At 46.3% G+C, this 25,864-nt stretch overlaps 1 protein-coding gene across 5 annotated transcripts in view; it reads left to right on the plus strand.

Moving 5' to 3' along the window:
• Positions 1 to 15,364: 15,364 nt before the first annotated feature.
• Daam2 (dishevelled associated activator of morphogenesis 2) overlaps positions 15,365 to 25,864 on the plus strand; it is a 116,213-nt gene continuing 105,713 nt past the window's right edge. For 2 of the 5 annotated variants that reach the window (XM_087565761.1, XM_087565765.1), the window contains exon 1: positions 15,374 to 15,471. The gene's annotated coding sequence lies outside the window, so the exon portion shown is untranslated. 5 annotated transcript variants of the gene reach the window in all.

A 25,864-nucleotide genomic window follows, 5' to 3' on the forward strand; every position in this document is an offset into this window, starting at 1 on the left:
AATTTGTTTTGACCATGGTGTTTTATCACAGGAACAGGAAAGTAACTAGTACACTTACCTACCTAATACTCCCAGCGATAGATTCGAGAAGGGCTTTATGACTTTCTTTTACATGGTTAACTATAAAACTTCAAAAACCTGTTTTTATATTGGAACATGCTGTTTAAGGCAACTTAAATTTGTGTTCCTGGGGGGCTGGGGATTTAGCTCAGTGGTAGAGCGCTTACCTAGGAAGCGCAAGGCCCTGGGTTCGGTCCCCAGCTCCGAAAAAAAGAACCAAAAAAAAAAAATTGTGTTCCTGGACCATGGTCTCTCACATTCACAAGCCCCTGGGTCCTAGTGGAATCTGGACCTTTGACCATGATCCTCAAGTTACTATGAAAAATAAGTGGTCCACTAGGGATCTTAAACCATAAAGATAAGCCCATATGTGCCCCCTTCAAGTTAAGTGTCACACATGCAGTTGTGTTCCAGAAATGTCTAAGGCACAAGGAAATCCCATACCTCTACCCCAGGTTAGCGTCATGGGCATGTGGCCTGGCTGGTCTCACAGGCCTGTGTTCCAAAGACCTTGTGTTTTACTTAGAGCTTGTTGTTGCTGGAAGAAAATTCCTAATGACAGTTTTAACAAGACATCCTTAACTTTCATTCTGCTCTGTATGTGTCTGTGAGGATGTTTAAAGAAGAGATTTTCATTTGAATTGAGATTGAGTAAAGGGGATCCACCCTCGTCACTGAGGTCAGAACCGTCACTCAACCCATTTAGGACATTAGCAGAATTTTAAAGAGTGGAGAGAAGAATTCACTCTTTACTTCCTTGAACTGGGACACCCATTTTTTTTTATTAACTTGAGTATTTCTTATATACATTTCGAGTGTTATTCCCTTTCCCGGTTTCCGGGCAAACATCCCCCTCCCCCCTCCCCTTCTTAATGGGTGTTCCCCTCCCCATCCTCCCCACCTTGCCGCCCTCCCCCCAACAATCTAGTTCACTGGGGGTTCAGTCTTAGCAGGACCCAGGGCTTCCCCTTCCACTGGTGCTCTTACTAGGATATTCATTGCTACCTATGAGGTCAGAGTCCAGGGTCAGTCCATGTATAGTCTTTAGTTAGTCCCTGGAAGCTCTGGTTGCTTGGCATTGTTGTTCATATGGGGTCTCGAGCCCCTTCAAGCTCTTCCAGTTCTTTCTCTGATTCCTTCAACGGGGGTCCTATTCTCAATTCAGTGGTTTGCTGCTGGCATACGCCTCTGTGTTTGCTGTATTCTGGCTGTGTCTCTCAGGAGAGATCTACATCCGGCTCCTGTCGGCCTGCACTTCTTTGCTTCATCCATCTTGTCTAATTGGATGGCTGTATATGCATGGGCCACATGTGGGGCAGGCTCTGAATGGGTGTTCCTTCTGTGTCTGTTTTAATCTTTGCCTCTCTATTCCCTGCCAAGGGTATTCTTGTTCCCCTTTTAAAGAAGGAGTGAAGCATTCACATTTTGATCATCTGTCTTGAGTTTCATTTGTTCTAGGCATCTAGGGTAATTCAAGCATTTGGGCTAATAGCCACTTATCAATGAGTGCATACCATGTGTGTTTTTCTGTGATTGGGTTACCTCACTCAGGATGATATTTTCCAGTTCCAACCATTTGCCTACGAATTTCATAAAGTCATTGTTTTTGATAGCTGAGTAATATTCCATTGTGTAGATGTACCACATTTTCTGAATCCATTCCTCTGTTGAAGGGCATCTGGGTTCTTTCCAGCTTCTGGCTATTATAAATAAGGCTGCGATGAACATAGTGGAGCACGTGTCTTTTTTATATGTTGGGGCATCTTTTGGGTATATGCCCAAGAGAGGTATAGCTGGATCCTCAGGCAGTTCAATGTCCAATTTTCTGAGGAACCTCCAGACTGATTTCCAGAATGGTTGTACCAGTCTGCAATCCCACCAACAATGGAGGAGTGTTCCTCTTTCTCCGCATCCTCGCCAGCATCTGCTGTCACCTGAGTTTTTGATCTTAGCCATTCTCACTGGTGTGAGGTGAAATCTCAGGGTTGTTTTGATTTGCATTTGGGACACCCATTTTATCCTGCCCTTCTGCACGGACTTTGGAGAGCCTGATTCCTGCCTCTTCAGACTCTTAACGCTCACTGAGGCAGCTCTCTGGATCACTACAGCTTCACATTGAGTCAGAGCATCCACTTGCCTGGACCCCAGGCTGCAGAGGCAGACTGGGGACTTCTTATCTTCCACAAGTGTGGGGGCCAAGCCCCATCGCCAATCTCTTCTAAGTCTGTACTCATCCAGGATCTCTATTTCTTTGAAGAACCCCTGGGAACACGTGGGTTCTCTGTCTCTCAGAGTCAGGATTCAAGGATCATAGCTTCTCTCATTGTTGTGAGAAAATACTTGAAAATCAACCCAAAGGGGTGGGGGGGGGCTTGATTCTAGTTCGTCATTTGAGGGTGAGGTCCTTGGTGGAATAAGAACACGAAGCAGCTGGTCACGACACCCACAGTCAGGAAGCAAAGGGAAATGAATGCTAGTATCATTCACTTTCTCTTTTTATGTAGTCAAGGGCTCTGCAGTGTGGATGCTGTTGCCTACATTGAGGATGGGTATTTCCACGTCAGTTAACCCAATCTAGAAACCCACACATAGACATTCCCAACTCCTCGTCGATTTTAGACCCAATTAAAATAATGACTACAGCATCTACCATCCTTCTGATCCTGTTGAAGTCAAAACCCAGTTACTCTCTGTGCTTCTCATGTCCTTAATCTCAAGTACCAGTAGGCAAAGAAGGGTCGGGTCATTCTGCTAGCCCAGATGATTGATGGTGATGTGGAAAGTCAGTTTCTATTTTCCTGTTCAGTGGGGATGGGGGAGGAATGTGCTAAAATATCTGGACACAGGGAGTTCTTTTGAGATCCTTCTTGGTACTACAATACCCTGTGAGAAAAGTCAGTAGTAAAGTTGAGACTGGTAAGGCGGACTTGTCTTTCCATCTACTTGAGAGACTGAGGCAGAACGATTGCAAGTTTGAGGCTTGGACTACAGACAGACAGACAGACAGACAGACAGACACACACACACACACACACACACACGCACACTGGCTGCGCTATGTGAAGATAGTAGAATCATTCAAGTCTTTAGTAACCTTGCTGCTTTACTATCTAGTAATTTGATAAATTATTGAGAATCGAACACTGGAATCTTGATGATGAATTTTTAATCTCCCTTCAGTTCTGTCATGTTTTAATTTTTAAGTTTGGGGTTCTGTTATTGTTATAGTTTCCTGATGTATTGATCATTTTTTCTTTATAGAATATACTAGCCTCTCACAGTATTTCTACTTCTAAAGTCTATTTTGCCACATACGAATGTAGCCACCTCAGTTCCCTTTTGAATATAGACTGCCTAGTGAATCTTTCTCAATCCTTTGGTTCTTGGTCTTGAATCTAAGAGGTGTTTCTTGGACAGGTAGTATATAATTCATTCTTGCCCCTTTAAAGGAAAAAAAAGCCTGATAATCTTTGTCTTTTTGCTTTGTTTCTTAGACCATTTATATATAACACATTATTTGTGTAGCTGTGTTTATGATTGCCATTTTGCTATTTTTTCTTGTTCCTCACTAGATTCTTTGTGTGTTAAATATGTTTTTATGGGAATCAGTTTTATTTCTTTAATTCTTTTGTGAACTATGCTTGGTACCTTTGGCCTAAATATTCAAAGAATGTTCTGTTGAATATAGAATTACTAGTTCACTATTGGGCTTTTAGCTCATTGATCATGTTATTTCACTATATCTTGTTCAACATTATCTTGGACTAGGAGGTTGGTTGCTAATTTAACTGAAGCTTTTGGGGGGGGGATGAGGTACTTTTACTTTGTTGTTGTTGTTGTTGTTTGGGTGTAAATTTCTTTCCCCTTTCCTCCTCCTCTTATGGCACAAAGCCTTACTGTAGCCCTAGCTTCTGGAACTCACTCTGTAGACCTCAAACTCACAGTGATCCACCTGTCTCTGCCTCCACAATGCTAGGATTAAAGGTGAGTGCCACTCTGGCAAGCCTTAAGTACAAAATTTTTTTTTTTATGTTTATCTCACTTACAGCCTACTGAGATTCTTGGGTCAGTGGAGCAAATTAGGTTATTATAAATTTTCAGTCTGGGAAATTTTATACAACTTAGTCTCCAGATTTCTTTTTTTGTTTCCTTGTGTCTATCTGGTTTCTCTGGGATTCCTACGATGTGATTTTGGTTTAGTTTATGCTGTGGTGTAACTATCTGAGGGCTCACCTTTCTCTCTGCTCCTTGTACTAGTAATTCTTATTGATCCATACTTAACTTTCAATTCAATTCTTCAATTTAAGAGCCTCTTAAATTATTTTTCCTTTTAGTTTTTGTTTTGAACTATAGAGGTTTCACTTAGACTTATTTTTTGCACATTTATAGATAATTCCCATTCGTTTAGTCATTGTTGCCATCTCTTCCTTTATTTCTTTGAACACAATTCTCTTTTGATTTTTTAAAAAACTTTTTAGAATAACTGATTTTAATGTAGTTTGCTAAATTCAGCATTTAAAAAAATCTCAAAATAATTTCTACTAGTTGCATTTTTTTCCTCACAAGTGGGAAACAGTCTATCATTTATATGTTGTGTGGGAGAGGTTCAGATTTGTGTGCAGGTGAGCATGGCCAGGTTGCCATGGGAAGGTCAGAGGTCAATGCTAGAAGTATTCCTCAGCTATTCTTCATCTCATTTTTCGGAGACAGTGTCTCTCTTAACCTGGAGCACACAGGTATGCTAGGGTGCCCCAGAGATCCTCTTGTCTCCTCAGTCCCAGTATTCCAGCAATCACCAGGACACCCAGAATTAATGTGTGCATGCTGGAGACTAAACTTGAGTCCTCACTTCATTGACTGGACCATGTCTCTAGCACCTTTGATCTTCCATCAAGATTTCTCTTGCTTTCACCTATTCTCCACTTGATTAGCACTTCTAACAGTTTTAAGCCCAACATCTCTTGGTACAGTGGTCTAATAATTCTCCCAGGAAGTCCTCTTGGTTAAGACCTGAAATGATGCCAAGTTTTCTTCCTTGTGAGGCATTGTATTGATGATCTTCAGGATAAATGTGGACCCTTGTCCTAGCGAGGTAATGGACAAGCAACTGCCCTCCTTTAACTAAAACCCTCCCATCATCTGTACCTCTTGGCTTGTAGGTTTCAAAGCACGCCAGGCCTTCTAGCCTTAGGATTACTGAGTGAGGTAATAGGTCACCTGTTGCTCTCTTTGTTGGGGTGGAGAAAAATTTGACCTCCCATTCTTTCTCCACATTTTAAAGACTTCCCCATAGTTTCCATATGCAGTACTTGAAAAGACATGGTACTGGCTGCTGGGTAGGCTCTTGTGAGAATCCCCTTCCCCCTCTGTACTGTTATTCTGGATCCTCTTATCTGGTGAATCTACTGCTTCATTAGAGATTCCAGTTGCATATCCTGTTACACTGTGTTTATTTTTGGAGCCTTGTTCTGGTCCTCATCAGACTAAACAGTATTTTGTAACATTATGGTTGTTGGTGGATGTTATGTGGACACTGGGTGTCGTGAGAGAGTGACCTGGGGAGATACTGTGCTAAGTGCACCCAGCCAGATCCCTCTGTATTATTAAATACTGGAACTTTCCGTGTATTAATAGGCACTGTGAGATTCAGTGGCAGAATGGGGATACTTAAGGTTATATAAGTAAGGTTTATCCAACTAATTTGAATATGATGCCCCTCTCGCCATCCCTTTTGGTAAACCACATCAATGGATTCAAGTTCTCTAGAGATGTTTTAGATATATTGGCCCTATTGATACTAGTAGAATGGGAAAGTATCATCATCATCATCATCATCATCATCATCATCATCACTACCTCCACCACCACCAGCACCACCACCACCAGCACCACCACCACCACCACCACCACCACCACCACCACCACCACCATCTTAGTGTTTCCATTGTTGTGAAGAGACCAAGGACAACACTTAGTTGGGGTTTACTTATAGTTTTGGAGGTTCAGTCCATTATCATCAAGGTAGGAACGTAGCATCCAGGCAGACATGGGGCTGGAGGAGCTGAGAGTTCTACATCTAGACCCAAAGGCAGACAGAAGATTGGCTCCCATGTGGCTAGGAGGAGAGTCTCAACGCCCACCCCCACAATGACACACTTCCTCCAACAAGTCCACACTTCCTAATAGTGCCACTCCCTGGGCCAAGTATATATAAACCATCAAATTCTGCTCCCTGGCACTTATAGACTTGTTCAAACATATCAGTCTATGGGGGCCATACATAAACAAAGAATAATGCAAAATACGTTAAAAATTCAAAACTCTCCATAGTCTATCACAGTCTCAACAATGTCAAAACTCTAAAGTTCAACGTTTTTTCAGAGATTTACTCTATCACTTAACGGCAATCCCCTATAAAGTCAAAAACAAAAAGCATATTGCATACTTTAAACATTGCAGGATATATATTACCATTCCAAAACATCATAGTAAAGAAATATTGGACCAAAGCAAGACAGGAAACCAACTTTTGCATCTCCACGACTGAGGATCTCCAGCTCCTTTCTGCTTTGTCGATTAGACAAACTTCTTTCTCCTGGGCTGTTCCCATTCTCTGTTAGTGGCTTCCTCCGCAGATATCCAATGGCTCTGAGATCTCTAATATCTTGGGGCCTCCAAAGCAACTTTAGCAACTTCTGGGGTCCACACATGATCTTCTAGGCTTTTCAAAAGGGCTGGTATCACTTCTCCCGCTCTGCCCTCTGCAGCACTGTAAGCTCAGGTTGATCCACTCCACCGCTGCTGCTCTTGGGGCTCATCCCATGGTGCCAGCATCTGTAACACTATGGAGTTTCTCACTGCAACTAGGCTTTACCAATAGCTTCTTATAAGCTCCTTTCATGGTGCCAAGCCTTAAATTCTTTGCATGACCCCTTCAGTCCTGGGCCATCAACTGCAGCTGAGGCTGCACCTTCACCAGTGGCCTTTCCTGGCCTCTCACAGTGCTAAACCTCAGCTGCTCTCCATGACCCATCCATACCTTCAAAACCAGTACCACCTGGATGATTCTTACCAAGTCCAGATGAAGCATGAGGCTGTCTCTGGAACTCAGTTTCTTTGTGCTCTCAGAAAACACTTCCCAGAAGATTTCACCTCAGTGATGCTGGTCTCTTCTTAATCACCACTAATTTCTTAGCTCCAGCTGACCAGCATCAATTGTCCCAGTCGTCCCTTTTATTCTTGACTCTAAATTCAGAGCCATGTGGCCAAAGCTGCTGAGTTCTGCTGCTTCCTGGAGCTGGAACATGGCCCCTTGTTCTAGTACATCATCACCAGCTTTCTGTTTTCCAACTCCTTCTCTGACTAAGCTTGGCTGTCTTGGAACTTGCTCTGTAAACTGACCTTGAACACAGAGATCTGCAGTTCTCCTTAGTCTCCTGAGTTCATATACCACCATGTCTGGAGCTTGCTCTGTACCAGGCTGGCCTTGAACTCAGAGATCTGCTTGCCTCTGTCTCCTGGGATTAAAGATGTATACTACCATGACTGTGCCTAAATTTTTCATGACCACTATGCCTCAAGATCTGCATCTAAAAGTGTGTGATCTTCCGCCTCCAGATCTGGATCACAGTTTTGGTCTCAATTTCTGGATTGCAGTTCATTTCAGACTAAAAGTCCAAATGAAAACAAGACCTTGTTCAACTGACCAATAAGCATAGCAGGGTTGTATCTTGCTTCAAGGTCATCACTTTATATTTATCTGTTTATCTATCTCCTTGAACATAGTATCCAGCTCTATTCTACTTTTTGGTGCCCCTTTGAACCATACGTTTTGTGTTTTTCCTTTCTATGTTTGCTAAGCTTCATAAAAAAGCTCTTCATGACAGTAAACCAGAGGACAAAGTCTATGATGGGCTTTTCTGAGACTTCCTTTGTCAATGCAATTAATTGAAATCTCTTTACCTTGGCTTCAGGTAGATTCTTCAGAGAAGGACAAAAAGCAGTCACATTCTTCACCAAAATATCACAAGAACAGTTTCTAGGTCAGAAACTAAAATTCTTTGCCACTGAAACCTCTTTGGCCATTAGGCCTACAGAGTTCAAATCATCCTCAGCAGCACCCTCTTCCACATTCCTGCTACGATGATCCATTAAGCCCCACTTTAAGCATCCCACTACTTCCCAAATCCAAAGTCCTAAAATCCACATTCCTCCAAACAAAAACATAGACAAATGTATTACACCAATACCCCAGTCCCTAATACCAGCTTCTATCTTAGTTAGGGTTTTTATTGCTGTCAAGAGACACCATGACCAAGGCAAGTCTTATAAAGAACAACATTTAATTGGGGCTGACTTACAGGTTCAGAGGTGCAGTACCTTATCATTAAGGTGGGGACATAGCAGTACCCAGGAAGGCATGGTGCAGGAGGAGCTGAAAGTTCTGAATCTTGATCCAAAGGCAGCCAGGAGAAGATTGACTCTTGTGTGGATAGGAGGAGGGTCTCAAAGCCCACCCTTACAGTGACACACGTCCTCCAACAAGACCATCCCTACTCCAACAAATCCATCCCTAATCTAACAAGGCCACACCTCATACTAGTGCCACTCCCTGGGCCAAGCATATACAAACCACCACAATCATCATCATGGCAACTGACCATTACTTCCCAAGTGCAGTAATTCTGAAAGTTCCATTTCAGAACTTTAAATAAGTTTTCTTTTATTTTATATGTATGGGTGTTTCTTCCTCTGCAAACACCTGTGCCTAATCATGTGCAACATGTGAATGCAGTGCCCACAGGGGACAGAAGAGGACATCAGATCCTCTGGAATGGAATTGGAGATGGTTGTGTGTTACCTTATAGGTGCTGGGAATTGAACCAGGGTCTATTGGAAGAGTTGAGCTCAACCACTTCTCTAGTCCCTGCGTGCATGTGCGTGCATGCGTGTACATGTGCGTGTGCGTGTGCGTGCGTGCGTGCGTGCGTGCGTGTGTGTGTGTTTCTGGGATATGTAGACCAAGCTGGCTTGGAATTTGGTATGTACCTGAGACTGGCCTTGAACTCCTGATTCTTCTGCTTCTACCTCTCCAGTGCTGCAATGCAGGCATATGCCACTATGCCTAGCTATTGGTACCTTTTTTGTTTTAGTTTAGCCTGAACATGGCCGAGCTTGGTTGTGTGGCCCATGAAGCTGTGCATTCCTTAACAACAGAGACTCCATCTTACTCACACCCACCTCCAGCCTTTACTCCAGTACTTGACCCTGTACAAATTGGATAAACCAAAGCAGCAGAGAAGAAGCAGCCTCTTCAAACTTCCTCTTGCCTTTCTTCAGCGTGTGGGTGAAATCAGTTCATTTAGATGCTGGGGAATTTCGGCTCCTCAGCATACAAAACAAAGTCCGCATTTGTGTATAGTTTCCACAGATAAGGATGAGGTGGACAGATGTCTCTGCCTTGCTGTCTTTCCGAGGGCTGCCAGGGTATCCTTTCTTCCTCCGTATCTGTGTGACTGTATAAACTCAGCCAGAGAGACACAGGTTGCTGAGAGAGAGCCTCCCAAAAGACACAAACAGGAGGAATCAGTGGCCACCTTTTTGAAGTGACAGAGGATAGTGTCTTAGCATGGCAATGTCATCCTTTGAACGTGTGTCCTCTGTAAGAGCAGCATGTGCTCTTACAGAACACCACACTTCTCCTGAAGTTTCTTGTTACCCAGAAGTCTCAGCTAAGTCACATGCATGCTTTCTATGACATCCCAAGCCACACGTACTCGAAGATTATCATTACCTCATGTGATTTTTTCAATTGAGAAAATACACACACACACACACACACACACACAGGCACACATGCACATGCATGCCTATGTACACGTGCACTTTTATCTATTTTCTCTTCCAATATAGGTCAGCTGAGAATGCTTTTTCCGTGTGTGTGTGTGTGTGTGTGTGTGTGTGTCCATATTTGTGTATGAAGGCATGTGCAAGCCAGAGCCAACTTGTCTGTGATCCCTCAGTTCCTCTCCACTTTGTGTTTTGAGACAGGGTCTCTCAATGAACCGGAAACTTGCCAGTTCAGTTTTCTAGGCGAGCTGGCTATCGAGACCCAGGGATGCTCCCACATGTACTCTGTAGTGCTGGAATTATGAGCTCATGCCTGACCTTTTACAGACACGTGACCTGGGGCTTAAACTTGGGTTCTCAGCTTGCTGGGCAAACACTTCATGCACTGAGCCATCTTCCCAGTCTTTTGCTCTTTCTTTTAAATACTATAGGGTCCAGTTTCATCTTGAGACACACTGAGCTTATTTTTCAAACGGTTTTGAGCTACTGAAACTGGGAATCTCTTGAAAATTTGCACATGACCATGTGGGTGGAGACTCCTGTTCCAGGAATAACATAAACACCTCCAGCTACAAGTGGGTTTGGCCTTCCCCAGCCTGAAGACCTTGGATTCTGCTCACGGACCTTCTAGGGGGATGTCAAGAAAGAATTCCAGCGCATTCTTGCCCATTCCCGTGTTAGTTGACTGTGTCAGATTCGATCCCACATCTGGCCAGGTGTCATACTCTGGGCCAGAGATTGCCTGGCTTTCTTTAGAGGGAGAACACATACCAGATTTGACACGCAAGTGGCCTGCCTGGATGTGGGGGAGGAGATGGAGGACTGCCGCCACAATGTCCCAGGATTGTGTGTCTTGTGGTTAAACACTTAAGGCTTTGACGCAGGCAAGGCAGTAGAGCTGACCCTCCAAGCTGCTTCAAACAACCTGAGAAGGGGCCTCAGAAATTCAGTTCTTCCCTTGGAGGGACCTTGCCTTTCATGGAGCAATTTTCTAATCTCGGCCTATTTTGTGTGGTCATGTCTGGCCAGGGGAGATTTCTTAACTCTGGACAAAGAGGTTTCCAAAGAACAGGAGGTTGGAATCTTTGAGAATTAAGCGTTGGCATTGAGTGCATTCTCTCTGTACTGAGTAAGGAACAGATGGAGTTGCTTGGGACAAGAGGGAGAAGGAGACAAGGAAGAAGGCAAAGAGAGAAAAAGGCACCAAAGGATCGTGGCCATCTGTAATGTGCACACATTCTGCAATCTCGTCCACTTCTGGTTCCAGGAGACCTGACTCCCAGTAGCCTGTGCTCTGGTTAGGGGTTCAATGATATCCTCAGCTGCAAGAACCAGGAATAGAGGTTGGTGTGATGGCTTAGCAGGTAAAGACATTTGCAGCCCAGCCTGACCGCCTGAGTTCAATCCCCAGCTTCCACTTGGTGTGAGGAAGGGTATTGACACATTGTCCTTGATTTCTGTAGGTGTGTCATTTGCTATACACAGAGAAAAAAATGTAGTAATTTTTTTAAAGGAAAAGAACCAGAGATGAGGTTAAAAACCAGATTATTCTAATGCTAAATTCTGAGACCTTCTTGCTATATACATCAGCCACTGAAGGACTAAAGTCTCTTCAAGCTGTTGTGACATCTCTGTTTGTGTCTCAATAGAGAGTGCTTCACAGGGAGGAACTGGGCGAGCTGTGGGATTTTTCTTTCTGTTTGTACCATCAGAAGCGAAGAGGGCCTAGTTAACGGGGGTGCAGTTATACCAGGTCCAATGAAGATTATAGCCCTGAGTGTCACTGAGAGAAAGGTGGGTTCTGTGCACCTGGAGCCTGATGGACACTTGCTAAACCGAGCCAGTTCAAAACCCTGCGGCCGCCTCTTCAGACTACAGCATTCTTTACACAGATGTTTCTTTGATTACTAAATTATTGTGTGTGTGTGTGTGTGTGTGTGTGTGTGTGTGTGTGTGCATGTGTGTGTAAGTCAGAAGACAATTTGCAAGAGTGGGTTCTCCTTTCTCTCCGACAAGTGGATTCTGTGGTCATCAGGCTTGGTGACAAGTGCCATCGCACCTTTCCTTTTAAGTCAGAGTCTCATGCATCTCAGGCTGACTTCAGACTCACTTTGTAGCTGAGGACAATCATAGCCTTGATCTGCTGGTCCTCCTGACTCCACCCCCACAGTACTGGGATTACAGGCATGTGCCACTATGCCCAGTTTCATATGGGTACTGAGGACTGAGCCTATGGCTTTATATATGGTGGGTAAGCATTCTATAGTCTCAGTAAACCTTCTGGTCGTTAGAAACATTATTGCTCTCAGAGTAGAAACATTATTGCTGTCAGAATAGAAACATTATTGCTCTAAGAGGTCCCTGCCTTGTTCAGGAGAACGTGTGGGCCAGCAGGCCTGTTCTGACTGGAATGACCAGGGTCTGAGAAGTCTGTGGTTCACCATCTCAGTCTCAGAAACTTTGTGAGGTAAGAGATTTCTTCTTTCCCCTCCGCATTCTCCCTTACTCTCTGTTATCCTCTCCTGTTATCCTCTTTGCTTCCCTACCACAGATAGAAAGTCACTAGCCCAGGCTAGACTCATAATCCTCCTGCCTGAACCGCTAGAGGAGTTGGAATCACAGGTGTGTGCTTTGACACCGAGCTGAGGCAGATTCTCTATCAGTTTTGAATTATTTTGCCTTCACAGCAATGCTTTGGAATGGACGGAGGAACAGGCTTCACCATGGGTGAGAAACACTGGTCTCATGACTCCCCCCACCACAGGGTCCTGAACAGAAATAGAGTGAGTGGGGAGAGACACAGTGGGAAAGAGAAGGGAAGAGAGGAAAGAAGGGAAGAGAGAGACAGGAGGATGGGTGAGGAAGCAGGGAGAAAGAGAGAGGGATAGAAGGGAAGAGAGAGGAAGTCAGAGGAAGGGAGAAAAGAGAGGAGGGAGAGGAAGCAAGACAGGAGGGATTGATTCACACAACTGTGTGTGGAGATGTGGGGAGTTCTCAGTCTGCTGGGTTAGCCAGCAAGCTGAACTGGTCCTAAGTCACTGAATTGGTAGGAAGTCAAGGTCCAAGTCTGTCTTGCAGCCAGATTCTCTCAGGCCTCAGCAGGGCTGTGGAAGTAGGAGGAACTCCTCATTGTTTTCTTGGGGTCTTCAAAACCTTCAACAATTAGATGAGGAGGCATCATCCACTTTCCTCAGAGTCTACCCATTTAAATATTAATCTCATCCCCAAACCGTTTCTCTGGAAATGGCCAGACTAATGCTTGAGCAGGTAGCTGAGTACTGCAGCCCAGCTATTTGGCAGGCGGCGTTGATCTCAAGGAACACTGGGCCTGAGAACATCCCTCATCAGAGGTACTGATGAGGCAGTGAGCAGTGGTTGGGCACTCCAGTGTGACCTCTACAGTTCTCTTCGTTGGCTTCCATGCTTAGATCACATGCTCTTTTCCCGAGTGCTGCTGGGAAGTTCGCTCTGCGGATGAAGAGCTCTGCCCCGTGATGGAGTGAGGAGAAGGGTTTGAGAAGCCTGCTTTCCACCACGATCCACGATCCACGCTCTTCACAAGTTTGTGGTATTCTGAGCTGCCTTTTCTGGGAAGAAAAAGCTTGCTATGAGTGGACTTCAGAGATTCAGTGACTCCGTGTATGTTCAGGGGACAGTCCTAGGAGATGGGAGCTCTTCAAGATGGCGGACCTCCATTAGGACTTGGTGTGCAAGGATTGGCATGTCCTATTTCACAGGACGCTTTGAGAGTCACTGGCCTCAAAACATCTCCTCAGCACCAATTTCTCCTGATTCGAGCTTTTCTTGTTCTTTTCCCCTCCCAATAGAACAGGAGCAAGATTTCCTGGGGCACAGTGAAACAAACAGCCCGCTCCCCATCGCTGTTCACTGGAGCAGGGTGCTGCTCCTCAGCCTTTGCCTCGTTCCCAACCTTGTCCTGCCTGACACCAACTACCCCTAAAGACTCTCACCCTGTCTCACCTCTTCTTTCTCTTTTAATTTTAAGTTTTCAAAAGATATTTTTTAATTTTGTCCATTTATTTTTGTGTGTAAGAATTTTTTTTTCTTATTTGGTTGATTGGTTGTGCGCGCGTGTGTCTATGAACTTGTAGAATGTGCCACCACATGCCTGTGGAGGTCAGAAGATATCGAGCAGTAGTTTTCTCTTCTCTCTCTTTCCACCATGTTGGTCCTGGGAATCACTTGAGGCCTTCAGGTTTGTCCAGCAGCGCCTTGACTAGTTGAACCATGTTGCCGATCCGCTCTCGGATCCACTTGTCTTTCAGTTCATCCCTTTTCTCATTTCGTCTGGAGAGGCATCTCTCAGAGGTTAGTGCCCTGCAGACATGCGCTCACAACTGCTGCGGATGGCTGGTACTAATGAGACCACTCCCTTTCCTTTGGTCTCCTTTCCTGTTTTCCTCAATTCACCCCATGTTTCCTTATGGTGGCACAATCAAGTTTGCTTGTGGGATAATTCCAAAAGGAGAAGGTTCACTGTGGATGCTTGGTGAATGAATCAGTCATAAATCTCTTACACCTAAATAATTTTCTGCTACCCCTCTCTTAACAATAACCACAATAAATAGATTGCGTTTACTTAGGACTTGCTATGTTGCTGTCAATATTAACAATAACGGGTTGGGACAGGGGACATTTGGGTGTGGGCAATGTATACAATAAATAGGCACCCAGAGATATTGTGTGTTTAGAGCCAGCTGCTCTTAACCGACATCATTTCCGGTCTGGTCAAGGAGGAGGCCCCACGATCCCACGATCCCACGTTTTAAAACACAAAACGCGAGTTTTCGAAGGATGAATTAGCCACTGTGCTTGGCTTGAGCTGTGTGCATAAGCAATGGGGTAAGACGAACTGGCCAGCTCTGAGTTGGAAAAGGCATACAAAGAGGCAAGGAGTGTGGAACATAATTTAATAAAAAGAAGTTAAAAAAAAAAACCCTATTCACTCCCAAAGAAGAAATGGAAAAGTTGTTAGGGTGTGGCGCAAGCCCTCTAATTAGTGCCTGCTCCTTGCCGCTGGCTTATCTCTCCTGCCAGCACCTTCCAGGCACGCACTGCCCAGGGAGAGCGCCCTGCTTTCCAGCCTGATGGGTGGCTCCCCACAAGGTCCTTCGCTAGTTGGTCTCTTGCTCAGGTGACCACTTTTGCCTCTTTGACCCTGCTATGCTTCCAAAGAGGTGCAGCCCCTAAGAGAGGCTGGACGCCAAAGCGAGAAGGAGCGATCCCCATCCTGAGGTGTGCCAGCTGCTGTCTCCCTCCCACCCCTCAAGTTCCCAGTGTGAAAACTGCAAATCAACTCCCAAGTTGCTGCCATCGGATCAGCACCTAGGGGGAAAAGCCAGAGTCTCCTAGCCATAAATATCCCTAGCTCCAAGACGCCTGACGTCAGAGCGGGGCGGGCGGCGGCGCGAGGCCGGCCGAGAGGGAGCAGCCTGCTTTCTCCGGAGTCCGGGGCAGCCAAGGACTGAGCTGAGCAAGCGAGCGCGGTGCCTGCGGGAAGCCGGGGCAGCAGCAGCCTCATCGCACCATGCGGGCCTCAGGGTAGGTGCAGTACTGGAAACTTAGGCGCCGAGCAACGTTAGCACTCTTTCCTGTCGCTTCATTTTTCGCTATTGCGTTAGCGTCGGAAAGGCAGCCCCTCCAGCAGCTGCCTGTTTTGTTCTGGAAAATGTTTGCAGAGACTCCGATTCTGGAGTGGGCTGATGGGAGGCTGTGTGTGCGCGCAGGGGGGTGGAGTGAGGAGTGTGTGCATCGGGCCACTCACTGTACACGGCTTTGGAAAACTTTGGAAAAGTTTTTAGCGGCTTTGCGATCGGACTCCCGATGGCTTGAGTGAACCGACACAGATAGCACCCTGTTCCCAGATGCTGACAACTCCTTTGGTGGCTACTTTGCCCATTTCGGTGTGTGCATTCAGGTGGACTGAAGTCTTTCCAAGCTTTCAGTTCCCACTTGCAGGCAGGGCCTTGACAAGGAGGATGGGCAGCCCAGTGGAGTGGCTCTTGTTCTTCAGATAGTGGGCAGTCAAGAAGCGTCAGGGAGATCAGGGAGAAGGATTCTGGAGACTGTGGCCCTTGGCACCTGTGGGGCAGCCCAAACTCTTGCTTTGCTGGGTTCTAACCTTCAATGCAATGGGACTCAACCCAGAAGGATCTAGTGTGACCACAGGTAACAGGGTGGAAAAGGAAGAGGAGGAGTAGGAGGAAGAGGAGGAGGGGGGGAGGGGGAGGAGGGGAGGAGGAGGAGGAGAGGAGGAGGAGGAGGAGGAGAGTCGGAACATGATGGAGAAGAAGGGAGAAGAAGATGATGGTGCTGCTGGCTGCTGTAGTCCTGTGTCCAGCTCTGGTTCAGAAGCGGGGTGGCTATTTCTGCCCCATGTGCCCACAGTGGGCTAACTTTAGGTTCTCTGGCAGGGACACGGGCTGCAGTACACAAAACAAAATGTATACTGGTAACATAAAGAGACTTGTTTGAGCTGTGGGCAGAGGGAGGGGGTGGTGGGGGAGAGCAAGAGAGATTTTTATCAAAATTGAACACAGATTGCTGAAGTCTGGGCTTGGTTTAACTCTTCTCTCTCTGCCTTGGCTGCTTCTCTGCAGTGCTGGGGAGTGTATGGCCAATTCCTGGGAGGGTGGGAGGGCAGAGTCCCGGGGGTGGGGGTTGTCTGCAACCACGGGGGGCACGGAAGTCACTTTTCTGACTCTCAAGAGCTTTTCCAGTTTTGTGCTGTCCTTCTGAGTGTGGCGTCTGTTTCTCAGAAGAGGATGGAAACGGTGCTGGGTTTCTTTTGGGGGATGGGGGTGGCCACAGAGGTCCATCAACCAGGGAATACACAGTGCACAGTCCTGCGTGTGTGCCCGTAGCTGGGATGACAAACAAGTGACCGCGAGAGAGCCTGGGTTGGCAGCCATGCAGTCTCTGGGGCCTCTGGTTTTACATCTTGCCGCAGAGCCAAGTAACAATGTTTGGGTGAGAGGGAGGGAGGGAGGGAGGGAGGGAGAAAGGGAGAGAGAGAGAGAGAGAGAGAGAGAGAGAAAGAGAGAGAGAGAGAGAACAGACCATGGGAAGGAAATCTGGAAATAAAAACAGAACCACAGGAAGTTGAGATTTGGGGAGGATTTTAAAAATTATACAAATTGACCCCCTGGGAAATACCGGAAAAGACTGAGCAGGCGGCAATGCCATGAAGTGTGTGCAGGGCGGTAGGGGGGGGGGGTAGTGCGAGCACAGGGAAGAAGAGTGTGTGTAAGAGGTGGCTGGGTCTTTGCGAACGCACATGGGGCTTGTGTTCATGCAGACACGACTGTGGTGTCAATTCTTGCCTTGAGCATGGAAGCATTTCTCCCTCTACACCGTGAACTTCATCCTATCCCCATCTTTTTCTTTTAAAACAACCACAAAACAACACAAAAACCACACAAGGGTGCTATTATCGTCTCAACCCCCTCTGAGGAGCTGTGCACACTCTAACCTGACTTTAGCCCGGTTTCTAAAACTTCTCCAGATGCTGGAAGACTCAGGGAATACTTGTGCCCCCATCAGGACAGAAGAAGAAGAGACAACCCTGTCTCTGGCTTAGGGCTGGGGAAGGGGGAGGCCGGGAGAGCAGGGCTCAGAGCACAGCAAACCAGAGTCCGGGTGCTTTGTGTCTGGAGAGCCTGAGGGAGGGAGAAGGCTTCTCTGGGAACTTGCTTTCTCTCCCTGCTCTGGTTTCTTATGTCCTAACCTCCAGGTTCTTTTGACTCAGTGCAGGGAGTGCTCTCCATCATCGGTCAGTCTTAGGTTCAGAGTCAAGAGTAAAGAGAAGCCTGATTGTTACATAGGAGGGAATACAGAGGAACAAGGTTTAAAGGGTCTTTCGATTTTCCTGTGGCCAATAGAAGTACTGAGCTCTCTCACTCCATTCACTTAAAGTAGAAGGTAATATTAATATGCTATTAATATTCAAGAGCAGAGGGAGCCCACAGGAGAACTCTTACCCCAGTGTTCTTACCTCAGTGTATGACTCCTCAGAGAGCTCACAAGGGGAGACACTGTTAGCTTTGTTCAGTACCTGAGGTTTTTCCCAGACAAGTTTGGGGAATCTTCACCTAGCCCTCCAGGTCTCAGAGACACTTCACCAACCTCTGACTGGAGATGAATTGCCATCTCTCGCTTTTGCCCGCTCTGCAATCCAGTCGGTTCATTGCTTAGCAAAGACACAACCGAGCTATCCCCGAAGACCTCCAGGAGCAAACACACCTGACAGAAAGGACAGCATGGGTGCCACTGGTTTGGTAGCCAATGACTATTTAGATGGTGATGGCCAGGAAGTGTTCAGGGTTCCACCACTCAGCTATGGGTCCCAGAGGCAGGCAGCCTGCACTGTGGAGAGAGCACCAACTCTCAAGCAGCCTGCTTTCGGTGTGGACAGAGAAATGTGTGTGAATGAGTATCCTAGGAAGTCAAGTCTTCTGGACTTTCACTTCCTCATTTAAATAACAAATATAGGTATGGTGAATAGAACAGAATTGACACTTATCACATAAGACTAAGAATAGAACCAGAGATAATACAGACTCTTAATAAAGGGAATATTGTATTTTTCAATATTCAGTGTTTCAGTCTTCAGGAGCTTGAATGATTTAGGAGGAGGCATCTCACCCCAATGTGATTTTATATTTCTCATGATGCCAGACCAATGGCTGGAATGCCTAGGCCTTAGATTATTCCTGCTTCCTGTAGAAAAGACAGCTAAAGAGAATTGCCCATGAGTGTGCCCACAACTGATATCCTGATGGCTGAGGCAATGTAGAAAGCTCTCTGAGTGAACTGTGTAGAGAGGAAGTAATTAAATGGGTGGGCTGTGTGTATGGTATGTGTGGTTTGTGTGTGTATGTGTATGGTGTGTATGTGGGGGTGTGGTTAGTGGTTTGTGTGTGTGTATGTGGTGTGGTGTATATGTATGTGTATATATCTGTGGTGTGTGTGTATGTGTGTGGTGTGTGGTTTGTGTGTGTGTGTGTGGTATGTGGTTTGTGTGTGTATGTGGTGTGGTATATATGTATGTGTATGTATCTGTGGTGTGTGTGTATGTGTGTGGTGTGTGGTTTGTGTGTATATGTGTATGGTGTGTGGTTTGTGTGTGTATGATGTGAGTGTGTGGTCTGGTTTGTGATTTGTGTGTATGTGTGTACATGTGATGTCTGTGTATGTATCTGTGGGATGTGTGTTTGTGTGTGGTGTGGTGTGTGTGTGTGGTGTGTGTGTGTGGTGCTTGTGTTTGTGGTATGTGTTTGTAGTATGAGGTATTGTGTATGTGGTATCTGTGTATGTATGTGTGTGTGCTGCATATGCTGTGCTGTGTGTGTGTGTGTGTGTGAGAGAGAGAGAGAGAGAGAGAGAGAGAGAGAGAGAGAGAGAGAGAGAAAGAGAGAGAGAGAGAGAGAGAGAGAGAGGATAACAAGGTAGAGGCGGTCAGCCAATCCTGTTTGACCAGCCTTGGGCAGAGGTTAGTTAGGTAGCTCCCTCCGCATGCAGAGCTGCAGAGTGGAGTTTGGGCTCCAGTGGGTATGGGAGGGGGTGACACATCATCCAGGAGAGTGACAACTTTGAAGAAGTCTGAAGGGGCATCTGATGCTGAGGGAGCAGCTGCAGGGCCTCTCGGTTCATCCCAGAGCTTCCAAGTCATCCTTCAAGCTGACATTTAAGGCTTTGAAGATCACATTTGTTTTTGTTTTGCTGGAGTTTTCTCTCTAACCATGGCCTGGGATGATCTTTAAGCTTTTTAAGAGGCTCAGTCAGTGGCCAACTTCTCTTGAGATGGCCCAGATTGGGGGTCAGTGAATTCCTTCTCTTTGGCTGCGTTGGTCGCGTCCAAGTCTCTCCTCACATATTTTTGGTGTGTTTGTTTTCATTTCTTTCTGAGGCTCTCGGACTGCACAGCTGAGATGCCACAGAGAAAGGAGGCACCTCGCTCTGAACGAGTGTAGAACGAATGTATCGCTTCGTTAGGGCTTCCCCAGGCTTAGTAGATGCTGGCCACTTAGACGTGCTGTGGGCTGCTTCCTAGGCTCTCTGAAAAGGAGGACAGCAACACTGGCCAAATGAATGAGTGGACAACACAGGCAGCCGCAGATCCTGCTTTCGCGCCCCATTTTATAAGCAATGTTTGATCAGAGCACCCCTGTGCCCATCTGTTTATGATTCTTCCCCAGCACATCCTCCGTTCTGTCTGGTGATACTGGGTTGATATTTTGATGCAAATTATCTTAGCAGTGTCTTTGCCACCTTAGTCATAGCTTTGGACCAGGAGCCATCTGTCGGGGGAGGGGCGGCTTTCAGCATCGTGTCCATTTTTGAGACAGGAAGACTGAGAGTGGAAGACGGGAATAGTTTGCAGCATCTAATGATAAACAAGTGCTGGGATCAGGAGCGGCACTTTATTGACCTCTAATTCTAGAATCCTTATTGCTACTGGCACTGACCTTCCCTGCACCACTACACCACGCTTACCTTGTTTGTGTCTAAGAGCAAGGGCTGCAGCCAGGTGGGTCTAGAGCAATGCGGTTCAGTTGGTAAAACACCCGCCTTACAAGTCTGAGGACCTGAGTTCAAGCCCCCAGAGCCCACACAGGAAAACAAAACCTGAGACGTGGTATAGGTTTTGCAAACTATGCACACTATGTTTGTTGTAGTCCCAGAACGTGGGAGGTGGAGGTAGGTGGATCCCTGAGGCCTGATGTCCAGCAAGCCTAGCAGAGTCAGGGATCTCCAGGTCAATGTGAGACTCTGTCTCAAAAGGATAAAATAAAAAAAAAACAAAGCACACAGCTATACCAAGGAGGGCAAGCACCCGAGGCAGGAGGCGTGAACTTGACCTCTGGCTTCCATATGTGTGTGTGTGTGTGTGTGTGTGTGTGTGTGTGTGTGTGTGTGTATGTATGTATATATATGTATATATGTAATGTATATATATATATACGTATATATATATGCGCACAGGTAAGCACACACACACACACACACACACACAAGTAGTTATAAATGTTTTTAGCCTCATGCAGCATGAAGATACCTATAGGTAATCATAAGAAAGAAAGAAAGAAAGAAAGAAAGAAAGAAAGAAAGAAAGAAAGAAAGAAAGAAAGAAAGAAAGAAAAAAGAAGGGAGGAAGAAAGAAGGAAATAGGAATAAAGGAAATAAAGGAAGGGGAAGAAAGAAAGGAAGAGTGAGTGGGGTCTCGGGGAGGTGCAGCTGAATACTGTTAGGCTCTATGGAGTAAGCTTTGAAATCAAGTGTTTTGAAATTTGAGTTCTGTCACCACCAGACCTCAAGCTGTTCAGCCTTTCTTCATCTTCTTAGACTGTTAATGAGAACAATAAACAGGCCTGCGTTTCAGGGCTGTGCTGGAAAAACTCCATAGGAAGACTCCCGAGAAGCAATTGATGCCCAACAAAATGCTCCTGTCTCTCTTGTCTCTGGTTGTAAGTTCAGAAAGTCCTCGTGTTGGTTATTGGTCCATGAACCAAAGTAAATGAGGCATTTATTCAAAGCTTAGCAACCACCCTCAAAAGTGAGGTATCTGCCTGGAGATAGGGACCTTTATCCAGAAATGGGACATGTATCTGTGCTGCCCACACAGGTAGAAGGTGGCCCCTTCCCTGTGACTCTCTATTGGAAAGAAATAGAAGGATGGCAGCTACCTCACCCACAAGCTTGGGCTGGGAGATAGCTTACCATGCATCCTAGCCTAGCCCATGTGTCACAGGCCAGTGAGAGACCCCGTCTCAAAACCAAGGTGGACAGTATCTGAGGCAAGACACCCCAGGTTGATAGGTAGCCTCTCCCTGCACACACATGTGCATACATATCTAGACATACATGTACTGCACATACACATACATACACACACAAATGCACACAAATACATGTATGAAAATATAACACACCAAAAAGAAAACAACAGGGGTTTAATAGTCCATAAAACTCAGGCATAGTTTCCAACTCCCCCATTTGCGTCTCGTAAGATCATCTTGCCTGCCTATTGGACTGTTTGTCTCCCATCTGAGAAACGGGTGTCTGTGTAAGTCAATACTTCCCTCGAAGGTTACGAAATGTCAGCACGTAGCTTGGGGCTTTGACTGCTGTCCTCACTAGCAATCAGCCAAGTAGAGAGAATGCTAAGGAGGTTAGCGTCAACGTCTGAGCCCATCTTCATCAGATAGAACAGAGGAGGTACCACAAAAGATGTCCCGGGAAGCTGTCTGGCACAGCGCAGGCTGCTGCGAGGCTCCTGAGACGTGTGTCGCCCTGCAGGAGAGCAGGTGGAGGTCAGGCCCAGATTGTGTGAGTGAGGCATGCCTATGAGGTCAATGGGTGTGTCCACCAGGAAGCCTATCAGTCCTTCAGTGTGAATGTAGGTTTCATAGCCCTGAGTGTAGGCAAGGGATCTCCCTGCCTCTACTCCCCTGTTTGTAGTTCTGCGTACCTGGGAGACCCTTTCCTACTTTTGTCTTCCTGACCTGCTTATCCTTGAAAGCTTGTTCCAACATCATGCTGTCTCTTGAAATTCCCCCGAAAGGCTCCATTTGACTAGCCTGTGTGCCTCCCTTGAGCCCAGTACACCACTCGGTAATAGCATTTAATATCTCACTTCGGTCACCTTCATGCCCTTATAAATTCAGGACTCTTAAGAGTCAAGATGCCTTTCAGAATTCACTCCTCTTACCCCAACAGGGCAGTCATATCTGAGTTAACGCTTAGACAATGACTGAGCCTTATCCATGTGCCGATGCAAGTGGCAGAGCAAGCAGCCTCCACCATGTGGGGACAACTACCCAGTACATGGGCAACAAGTACTCAGCACACAGACAATGAGTACCCAGCACATGGGCAACAAGTACCCAGCACACAGACAATGAGTACCCAGCACATGGGCAACAAGTACCCAGCACACAGACAATGAGTACCCAGCACATGGGCAACATGTACCCAGCACCTGTGGAATGTAGATGCTTGCACCCTGTCCCTCCACCCCTTTATTGGTCCCTACCATCTGAAATGCTTCTCTTAGGAGGCAGCCAGGGAGATGGAGTGATGGATAAATGGAAAATCAACTCTTCTAGTCCTTGTCAGAGACGTGAAATGAAGGACTTTGACTTATTTAGTTTTTCTTGACTGTGCACCAAGACCACTGGGCATTGGCTTGGCATGGTCGGCTTCCAATAGTGTTGACTGATGTAGCAGCAGAGAGGATTATGCTCACAGATAGCACCAAATGACAGTGCTGCTCCCCCAGCCCCCACAGAATGTGGAACACTGTCGTATCAATTTTCTTTCAATTTTTAAAGTTTTGACAAAATTTTGTTTCTTATTTGTTTTATGTCAATGGATGCTTTGTCAACCTGCATGCATGTGCACCATGTGTGTGCCTGGTGTCCATAAAGGCCAGAAGGACATGTTGGATCCCCTGGAACTGGAGTCATAGATAATTGTGAGCTACCAACTGGGTGCTGGGAATCAAACCAGGGTCCTCTATAAGAGCAGTCATCGATCTTAACTTCTGAGCCATCTCTCCAGCCCTGCTTTCTAGATCTTAGTAGCAGATCTATTTGGTGGCAAGTACAGACTGTATACTGGTGTTCAAATGAAGTTCCTTTGGAATGCCTGTGGAAACATTCCTTGATCAAGTACTTCTTTTGATAAATCTCAAGTGGATTGTGAGGAGCCTTTTAAAAAGTCATGGGCTGCAGTGGTGTTCATGCTGGTTCCCACTGGACACAGCTGTTATGTGAGTGGGACAGGAAAGATGGCTAAGTCAGTAAAGTGCTTGCTGCACAAGGATGAGGACCTGAGTTCAACCTCTAGCACTCATAAAATAACCTAGGTGTAGAGGCATGAAGCCAGAAGCCCAGCGCTAAGGGTGTGGAGACAGGCAGAGCCCTGGAGCTTGCTGGCCAATCAGTCTGTCTGAAATGCTGAACTCCAGGTTCTGATTTAGGACACCCAACATCAATGCATATACATGCACACAGCCCTACAAACACGCGCACGCGCGCACAAACACACACACACACACACACACACACACACACACCAAATAATAATTCTCATCCAGGGATGTCTGTGGTCCGGCTGCCACAGCTGCCATCTGTGAGCTGGAGTTCACAGCATCCCCTTCTCACAGAGGTGTCAGGATAGTTGATGGTAAGGTGATAGCCTCGCCATGACTTAGCACAGAGCCTATAAAACTCCACAAGCTTTAGCAAGAGATAGGAGCTTGTTTCGAGAGACTTGTGTTTCCCTCAATCTGCGAAAAAGGATGTTTTCTGTCCTGAGCTCCTTCTAAGTGACAGCCAGCTGATGTTTCTCTGCAGGGTTGTGTAATAAAAAAACTGAGCCAAGACTTTGACAGGTAGTGCCAGGTTTCTTTGCCTCCTCCCCTTAAGCTCATCTGAGGAGAATGGGTCTATGTAGTTAGGAGCATGACCAGATAGATGGCTGGGTCACTGTCCTGCCTGCATATAGGGTGGAGCTGGGTCAGTGGGCCTTTGGGAACCCGTCTCTATCTTTTTAGGGTTTTCGCAAGAGGAAGAGGTGATTTGGAGGGAGCATGGAAGCTACCCCTTGGCTGTGTAAATTTTCATGTCACAGACTCATGGATGCCTTTCTTGCCTTTTCTGTCCCCAGCATCCAGGCTGCTGGTCTGTGCTTTGAGCATTCCACCAGTCAGGCTATGTACACTAATCCTCCAGCCTGCATGCCAAAGCAAAGCTCGCTTGTGTGAAACATGTTTGATATGCTAAACTCGGGGATGTGGACTCACTGACCACCCTCAGACTACTTTCCCCAGGGACATTCCCTTGTTTCCACCGAGGTACCACAGCCCCCAGCTTGATGTCCTCCTGACCAGGGAGGATGAGAAGAGAATGGCACCAGGTGAGGGGAGAAGTGAGGGGAGGTGTGTCAGTACTCCCCAGGCAGTCAATTGGAAATGAATTCAGTTTCTGTGGACTTTGGCTGTAGAAGAACTGACCTTTTTAACTCTCGTTTTTTGAGTTTTGATTGTTTTGAGACAGGATCTCATGTGTCTCAGGCTGGCCCTTTGAACGTTCGATCCTCTTGACTCTCGCTCCCAAGTGCTGGGGTTACAGGCGTGCACCATGACACTGGCTTTAAGCAGTGCTGGGAAGTTGAACCCCTGGCTTCCTAACTGAGCCACACATCCCCGGTGTTTGTAGCTCCTTTTCCAGTGTGTGTATCCACCTCGCAGCAGGACAGGGATAGAACTGGGAACCGCTGTGGCATTCTGATGTTTCCTCACTATTGGCTGGACGTGGGTAAAGGTGTTGGTTTCCATAGCCACTCACTCGCGGCAGGGGGCTGGTAAAGCAGACAGGACTCCTTCACTGTGAGAAAGGACGCAAGGCTGGTTTCCAGAGCATAAGACGTGTGCTCACTTGGCGAGGTGTGTGACCTCGCACAAGAAACTTCAGCTCAGGATGTTGGCCCGGAAACCGGGAAGGGGAATAACAATCGAAATGTAAATAAGAGATACTCAAGTTAATAAAGATAAAAATTAATTAATTAATTAATTAATTAATTAAAAGGAAGCTTCAGCTCAGTCTCCCTCTCCTCTCCTAAGATGGATTACTGCAGAAATAAAGTGTGTGCATTTTTACCCTTTAAAAAAGAAAGAAGGAAAAAGAAAAAAAACCACACCTTGTAGGTAGGTAGTCAGGAGCACGAGGAAGCCTTGGTAGTGGTGCTGATGATGAAGATGGTGATGGAGGTAAAGATGATGATGATGAAGAGCCCAGACTCATTAGCTGTGCGCTCAGCAGTCCCCTATACTGTTGTCTAGCACGGGGCATAGCAAACATTTATTAAATAAAGCATCCCATTGAGTTGTATTGTCTGCTTCCTACTTTGTCGGCCCAACTGTCACATTTTG

The sequence above is a fragment of the Rattus norvegicus genome, chromosome 9 (genome assembly GCF_021556685.1).
Source record: "Rattus norvegicus strain SHRSP/BbbUtx chromosome 9, alternate assembly SHRSP_T2T, whole genome shotgun sequence".
NCBI lineage: Eukaryota > Metazoa > Chordata > Mammalia > Rodentia > Muridae > Rattus > Rattus norvegicus.